Genomic DNA, 6,712 nt, shown 5'->3' on the forward strand with positions numbered 1-6,712 from the left:
GCCTCTTCGCGTCCGCGTTGCTCCTCGAGGAGGGAAGGGGGAGGGGGGGGAGGGGGAAAAGAAAAAGAAAAAAATGAAAAAGCGTAGTTGACGTTTCTCTGGATCCACTTGATTTTCTCTTTAAACTTAAACTTTAAACTTCGGGTGAACGAGATTCGAAAGATTTTTGAAAATGATTCCCGATAATATGATCACGGATTATGGTAATTTTTCTTCTCGTTCAACTTTCCAGCCCGGCAAATGTTAATCCGGACGATCGAGGGGACGGTCGAAGGAAAAAAGGTGTGTAATTCTTGGGATCCTCGTTAAGGACGGATAATCCTAATTAACTTTCAATAACTTTATTAACCTTTCCGGATTAACTTTATTCGGTCGCAAGAACACGATATTTGGTTAGGCATAAAAGTCAAAAACTCAATGGAAAAATCTTTTTTTTTCAACGTCTCTGAATAAATCTCTGAAAAAATATATATATATATATATAACATTTTATACGATCTCCATAAATTCGAGAAAACAGTTTGGAAATGTTTAAGAATTTTTCCATTTCCAAACAATAAAGTTTTTGCACGCAAAAAGTGTGTCGCACAACAACTAGGTAACGTAATTTATTAAGTTACGAGGACCGACAGGCCCCAATATTTGGACAGAAATTCATGCGGTGCCCTGGTGGGGAGAGAGAGAGAGGAGAGGAGAGTGGACCCCGGGGACCGTGCTCGGCTGCGGAGGCTGGAGAAAGATGGAAAGGTGGTGCGGTAAGAGATTTATTAGGGTGTCGAGGCTCATTTCACCGATTTTCGCGTGAAAGAGATGCGCCAGTCCGGCAGCCCTTTTGGCGGAAACTCGGAAAGGACAGGTCGTAAAGGTTGATGTTGGCCGTGCACGAAATTCGAATCGATCTTGACGGAATCCCAACCCTTTGACTTTCTGGGTCAGCGTGTCGTTCACGGAGGCTTTCCTCCGAGATTTACAACGAAATTGCACTCGCAATCTCTTGCCACCCCTTTCACGCCTCCGCACGCTCTACCAAAGAGGAAGGGTTTAACGAGGCCGGATTAAATTTCCGGATCGCGCAATTTTTCCGCTCGGTCTCGAGTTTTTTTTCCTTTTTTTTTTTTTCTTCTTTTTCTTTCTTTCTTTTTTCTTTTTTTTTTTTATTATTCGACTTTCCGCCCTCTGTGATCCACGCCGGTGTTTGATAACCTTTCGGCAAACCCTTTTTTTTTTTTTTTTTTTTTTCAGATGACACTTCATGATCGATCTTGACGAAACGAAAGTAGTTTCCTTTCTGACGATGAATTTTTGTCGAAAAGAAAAAAAGAAAAAAGAAAGGATGACGATGATCTACGATTTAATCAACGGACGGAATATTCGATCGAGCAAAACGATGATCAATTTTGTGAACTTTGGCACGTTTTACCGGTTAATCGAAGTATCGGCTTGCAATTTCGGATACGAATTGTCCAAGTTATTCTCTTTCGATGGAAAAATCGTTTCTTGTTTCTTCGAGATAAAGGCGACGAAATCCATAAAAGGCCTAGTTGCAAAACTTTTACTTGTAAATCGTCTTACAACCAGTCCTCCCTAAAAGGATCTGTTCGCAGGGTAATTTCTAGGTAAAAGCGCGTGAAAATGCTTCCTTCGATTTTCACTGCTTTCACGCGTTTACAGCTTGTCCTTGAACAACGACAAGTTTTCTTAACAGCTTTTACACACCTTCCCGGATTAGCACGAGATTAACCCCATTTTTTCCCACCCTCACCTATCGGTCGCCTACTTTTTTTTTTTCTCCCTTTCTTTTTCCTTTCTCCTTTCTTCTCATACTCCCCGATGCATCTGCCCCTGATTGAAAGCCTTACACCCATGGCTCCGATTCCCTTCTCCTAACCATCTCTCGAATTCGATGGAAATACTCGATAAAAAAATACGCGATAGAAAGAGAGAAAGAAAGAAGGAAGGAAGGAAGGAAGGAAAAATGAACGTAAGAAAACGTTCATAAATATATTTCTCGACGCTTTCTTTTATAAAATCCACCGTCGAAAATCGAAGATCGAAACGAAAAGAAAAGAAGCTCTTCTTCTGAACAATGCTTCGTCTCATCGGTGCATCGACAGCAACGGGAGTCGCAATTAATTAATAGTAGACGGAGACAGAGAGGGAGAGAGGGAGGAAGGGAGGAAGGGAGGAGGGAGAGCCGGTCTGTGAAAATACAACGATGGGAAGGCATTTCGCGTAACGAGCCACGCTAGGAGGACTAATTTTTTAAAACGCGCATTGGGCGTCCGTTTCCTCGCCAGTGACCAGCAAAAGGCAGCAGCCTTTTTTAATAAAGCCTAGTGCCTGGCCCGGACAAAGACAATGACTTGCATGCATGGCATCAGGCGACGCTACGGTTAGACGAATATGAAAAAGAGAAAGAGAGAGAGAGAGAGAGAGAGAGAGAGAGGAGAAAAGGAAAAAAAGAAAGAAAAAAAAAAAAAGTAGCGTGAAAAGATGCACGGCCAATGCCGACGGGGAAACGTCGTTTGATCTACTCTTCGACGCCTCGTTCCGCCTCCAATAAGTACCGCCGTTTTTTCTATATATAGATATATTCCCCACGAAGAAGTTCTCCGCAGCGAAGTTTGATTAACTCGGAATCGCGCGTTGAATTGCACAAAGCGGAGGCGAAGAGTAAAAGAGTAGATTACGTCTGTCGCCGGCCACTTTGAATTTAAACGTTACTTTGAGCGACAGTCCAGTTTACCTCTGTTTTTTTCAGACATCTCTGTTTTCAACCGGCCGCGAGAACTTGGTTACACCCCCCCCCCCCCGTTTTAATTCCCCTTGGCCGAGGAGCAACCGGTGTTGCCTCGTTAAAAAGCCTTCCTTTTTAAAGCGAAAACCGCCCCTGATTATCGCGCTGATAAACAAAATCTCGGCAAAACGAATCTTTCTTCGTCTTCAAATCATTCAACTTGAATGGATGGATATATATATATATATATATATATATAGATTTCACGCTGGGTAACTGGGTAAAATTTTCGTATTATCCGTATCGACGTAACAAGAACGAGAAAAGGAAAGGAAAGAAGAGAGGGAAAGAAAGAGAGACAATAATCTCGCGCGGTTGTTCGTTCGACGGGAATTGGACGATCCGATTGGAACAGGGCGAACTTGTTGCTCTCTCTCGATCGAGGGAGGGCGCAATTAAACGTATCGTCGCCCCTGGTAATGTAAGGTGAGTCGCGAACTTTCGGATACAGGGAGAGAGAGATGGAGGGAGGGAGGGAGGGAGGGCGGGTGCGGAGAAGGATGCACGATGGCAGGGGTGATGGGGGGAGGAAGGGCAAGCACACGGGGGCACAGAAGTTAACACGGGAGCGTGCATTGTGTGCGGTGAGCGAGCCGGAAGCGTCGCCATACTGCGTATCGCCCCGCGTCGCTTTTGTTTCCGCTCTCGTTGCCCCGATCGTTTTCTGCCCCCACACACGCCCCTTTTGTTTCGCCGCCTCGTCTCTTTCGCGAATCTCGCTCGAGCCTCGTCCTCGAAAGAGAGAGGCGAGTTTGTCAGCCGATAAAGGGAACCGGTGTGTACCCTCGTCTCGTGCCACCCCTCTCCTTCCGATTCCCCCTTCGTCCTTTCGTTCCTCGCGCGACACGAAATTTTCACGAAATACCCGCCATTAGTAATTTTTTAATATATATATATATATATATAATTTCTTAAAAATTGTAAAATATATTTCTCTGTGTTCGTTGTAATATTTTTTCCGTTTCATTTTTTTTTTTTTTTTTCATNNNTTTTTTTTTTTTTCATATTCGGCGCCGAATAACGAGAAGGAGGGAAAGAGGAAGGAAGGAAGGAAGGGTTTCCATCGTCGTCATCCCAACGACGATGTTTAAAATCGGGGAAAAATCGCGTGGCGGAAGTACGGGGGGAGGGAGGGTGATTGATTAAATAATAAGATAAAAGCCGCTATTACTATTCCCCGCTATCGCGCTGAAACACCGCCCTTTGATATCCATTATCACCGTCTGGTTACCTGCCATTAATACCCGATATCGATGCCTATTAGCCAACGCACCTAATAACCTACAACCCAAACTATAATGCTCTCTCTCGGCATCAGGGTCCAGATTCCAGTGTAGCCGTGCCACATTCTCGGACCAAATGCCAGGCCTCGCTTCCCAATAAACGTGTCCCTGTCACGGCCGCGGTACTCCCCCTCCCTTTCCCTCCCTTCGAACGCCCGACGAACGCCCACCCCCTCTCCACCAGGCCGATCACCCCTCTGTCGTCCTTAATTCGAGTCAAGATTACAAATTGATTCCGTAGCAGCAGTCTGTGTATGAATCAGGCGTCACGTGTTCGGGACGCACCCCTCGCTCGTCCACCCTCTCCCCCTCCCCTCCCCCCATTCCCTCTGATAGCGCACGGGGTGCACGCGCGTACACCTACCACTAAATCTAAACCCGCCACTGTACGTCGAGGGACGGGGCATGTACCTACTACCCCGTTTTGCACGTGTGTGTAGTAGTACGACAACTTTCCGATTTTTCCTTCCTTGGAAAAATTCGATATTGGTTCGAATTCCAAGTAGTCGTTTCCCTTCGAGAAACGATGGTCGAGATATATTTTTGGCGATTTTTGGCCAAAATGGAAATGGAAGAAATCGGGAGAGGAACACGAAAATCCGAGCGAAGAAGAGGAGAAAGAAGGAGGAAAAGGAGGAGAATTCTCGCGGGAGGTTGGTTTTTTTAGAGATCTCGGTGGTTTGTCGCCTTTTTTCCTGGTCGTACGAGCGATGCCTCGAGCTATTATTACTTGCCTCCCCTTACGTGGCATTGTTACGAACCCCCCGTACGGGGTCGTTGGGCCGGACGAGGAAGGAGGGAGAAGGATGCGTGTGGAAAATCGGTGCTACGTGACAAATCGTAATTGAACAATTTTAGTTTGGCACGCGCGATGATTGGACACCGTCGAGTTTCCGATCCGAAACTTGGCTCGAGATCCGTCGTTGTTTCTTAATAAAGGGGAACGATCGATCGAATTTGGATGGATGATGATCCGTGATTGACGGAGGGTGATGAGCTTTGGCGATTAGCCTCGAAGAAGAAAATTTAAATATCAAACGTTGCGTGGAAACGTTTTCTTTTCTTGACGAAAATTTGTTGACTAGAAATATATATATATACATCCTTGGCCTCGTTCAAGCTTTCCTCCGCGTCATCCTGAATCAGGATGTTCAGAAACGTGACGTAAATTGGGGGGGGGTGAAGGGTGTCGGCGCTTTTGGCGAACGTTAGAAACTACCCCCATAACGAAATGACCCCGTCGAAGACAATGTAATTCGGGACGGGTCATCAAGCTCGGATGAGACAGACTCCGATTCCCCGCCTCTATTACCTCATTAATGACCCCCACTCCCTCCCTCCCCCCCCTCCCCGATCCTTCCATCGCTTTCCACGATATGGTAACCCTTCGTCGGGCCTGCCAACCCCTTTAAGTTCCACTGCAAAGTCCTAAGTAAGGTCACCAAGCAATTTCCGGTAGCCATCTTGGCTAACAGCCGCTACTGTATTTCCCGAACGTGTCTCTAGAATTCGTGGCGCATGATCATCATCCCCCTTTCGACCATTGGTAATTTCTGAAACGGGTTGTTACTTCGGGAAAGGGTGATTCGATGAAATCATTGATTGTTTCTTTAAAATGTTTCTTCGAATGAAAAAGAATAAAGGAAGGATGCTGGTTGATCTCGATCGGTCTTCGAACGAAGAGCGAAAAAAAAAAAAAAAGGCGGGAATTGACGAGAAAAAGTCGAGAGAATAATTCGATTCGACTCGTGATACGCGATGATTTCTTTTTCCTTTTTTTTTTTTTTTTTTTTTTTTTCTTTTTCGTCGCATTCCTTCGTGATACTTTTTTTTTTTTTTTTCTTTCTTTTTTTCGGGATTTCTCGTTTGTCCAGAGAAATATCGATGAATTCGTCGCGTCGTCGTGTCGCTAATAGACTAGAACGATAAAAGAGAGATGAAAAGAAATGGGAACACGATCAATAGAATTAATTGAATATCGGGACAAATATTAATTAATTACATTCAATCGGGTGGAACGGAGGCTTGGCCGGAGGCAATCACGGCTTGAAAGACACCGAAAAAAAAGGGGGCAAAGTGGATGAAAGAGAGAGGGGGGGGGTGGTGAAGGGGGGAAGGGTGGAAGTGAAAAATCGGGGCATGGGTAAAAATTCGCGATCGAACTCGGCTCGCCCTCTCGAATGGCGTGCTGTTTTTCGCAAAAAAGTAATGACGGTAGAGACGATAATAATCCGTTTAATTGGCGCACCGACCAAATCCAGGCACAATGGGATTAATTTGAACCAACAGCATTGTTCGCAGCGGTGGCCGCGCGCCTCTCCACCACGCATGATTTATTTTATTAGAGTAGCTGCGCTTCAATCAAACAGGCTGGCCATCATTAGAATCGCAAAATGCGCCGCTCCAGAAACACTAATGAGACACGGATTAGCGGTCGCGGGTTTCAGTGGAGGGGGTGGAGGAGGGATGGAGGTGGGGGGAAAAAAAGAAGAGAGAAAACGGAAAAAGAGAAAAAAGAAAAAGGAATATCCATGCTGTTCGATGATGAAACGAGGAAATTGTACTTTTTTTTCTCTCTCTTGCTTTTGTTCTTTTTTTCCTCTCTTTTTCTCTTTTTTTTTTTTTTTTTTAA

Source organism: Apis laboriosa, unplaced genomic scaffold (assembly GCF_014066325.1).
Source record: "Apis laboriosa isolate Shangri-la unplaced genomic scaffold, ASM1406632v1 scaffold16_cov148, whole genome shotgun sequence".
Taxonomy (NCBI): domain Eukaryota; kingdom Metazoa; phylum Arthropoda; class Insecta; order Hymenoptera; family Apidae; genus Apis; species Apis laboriosa.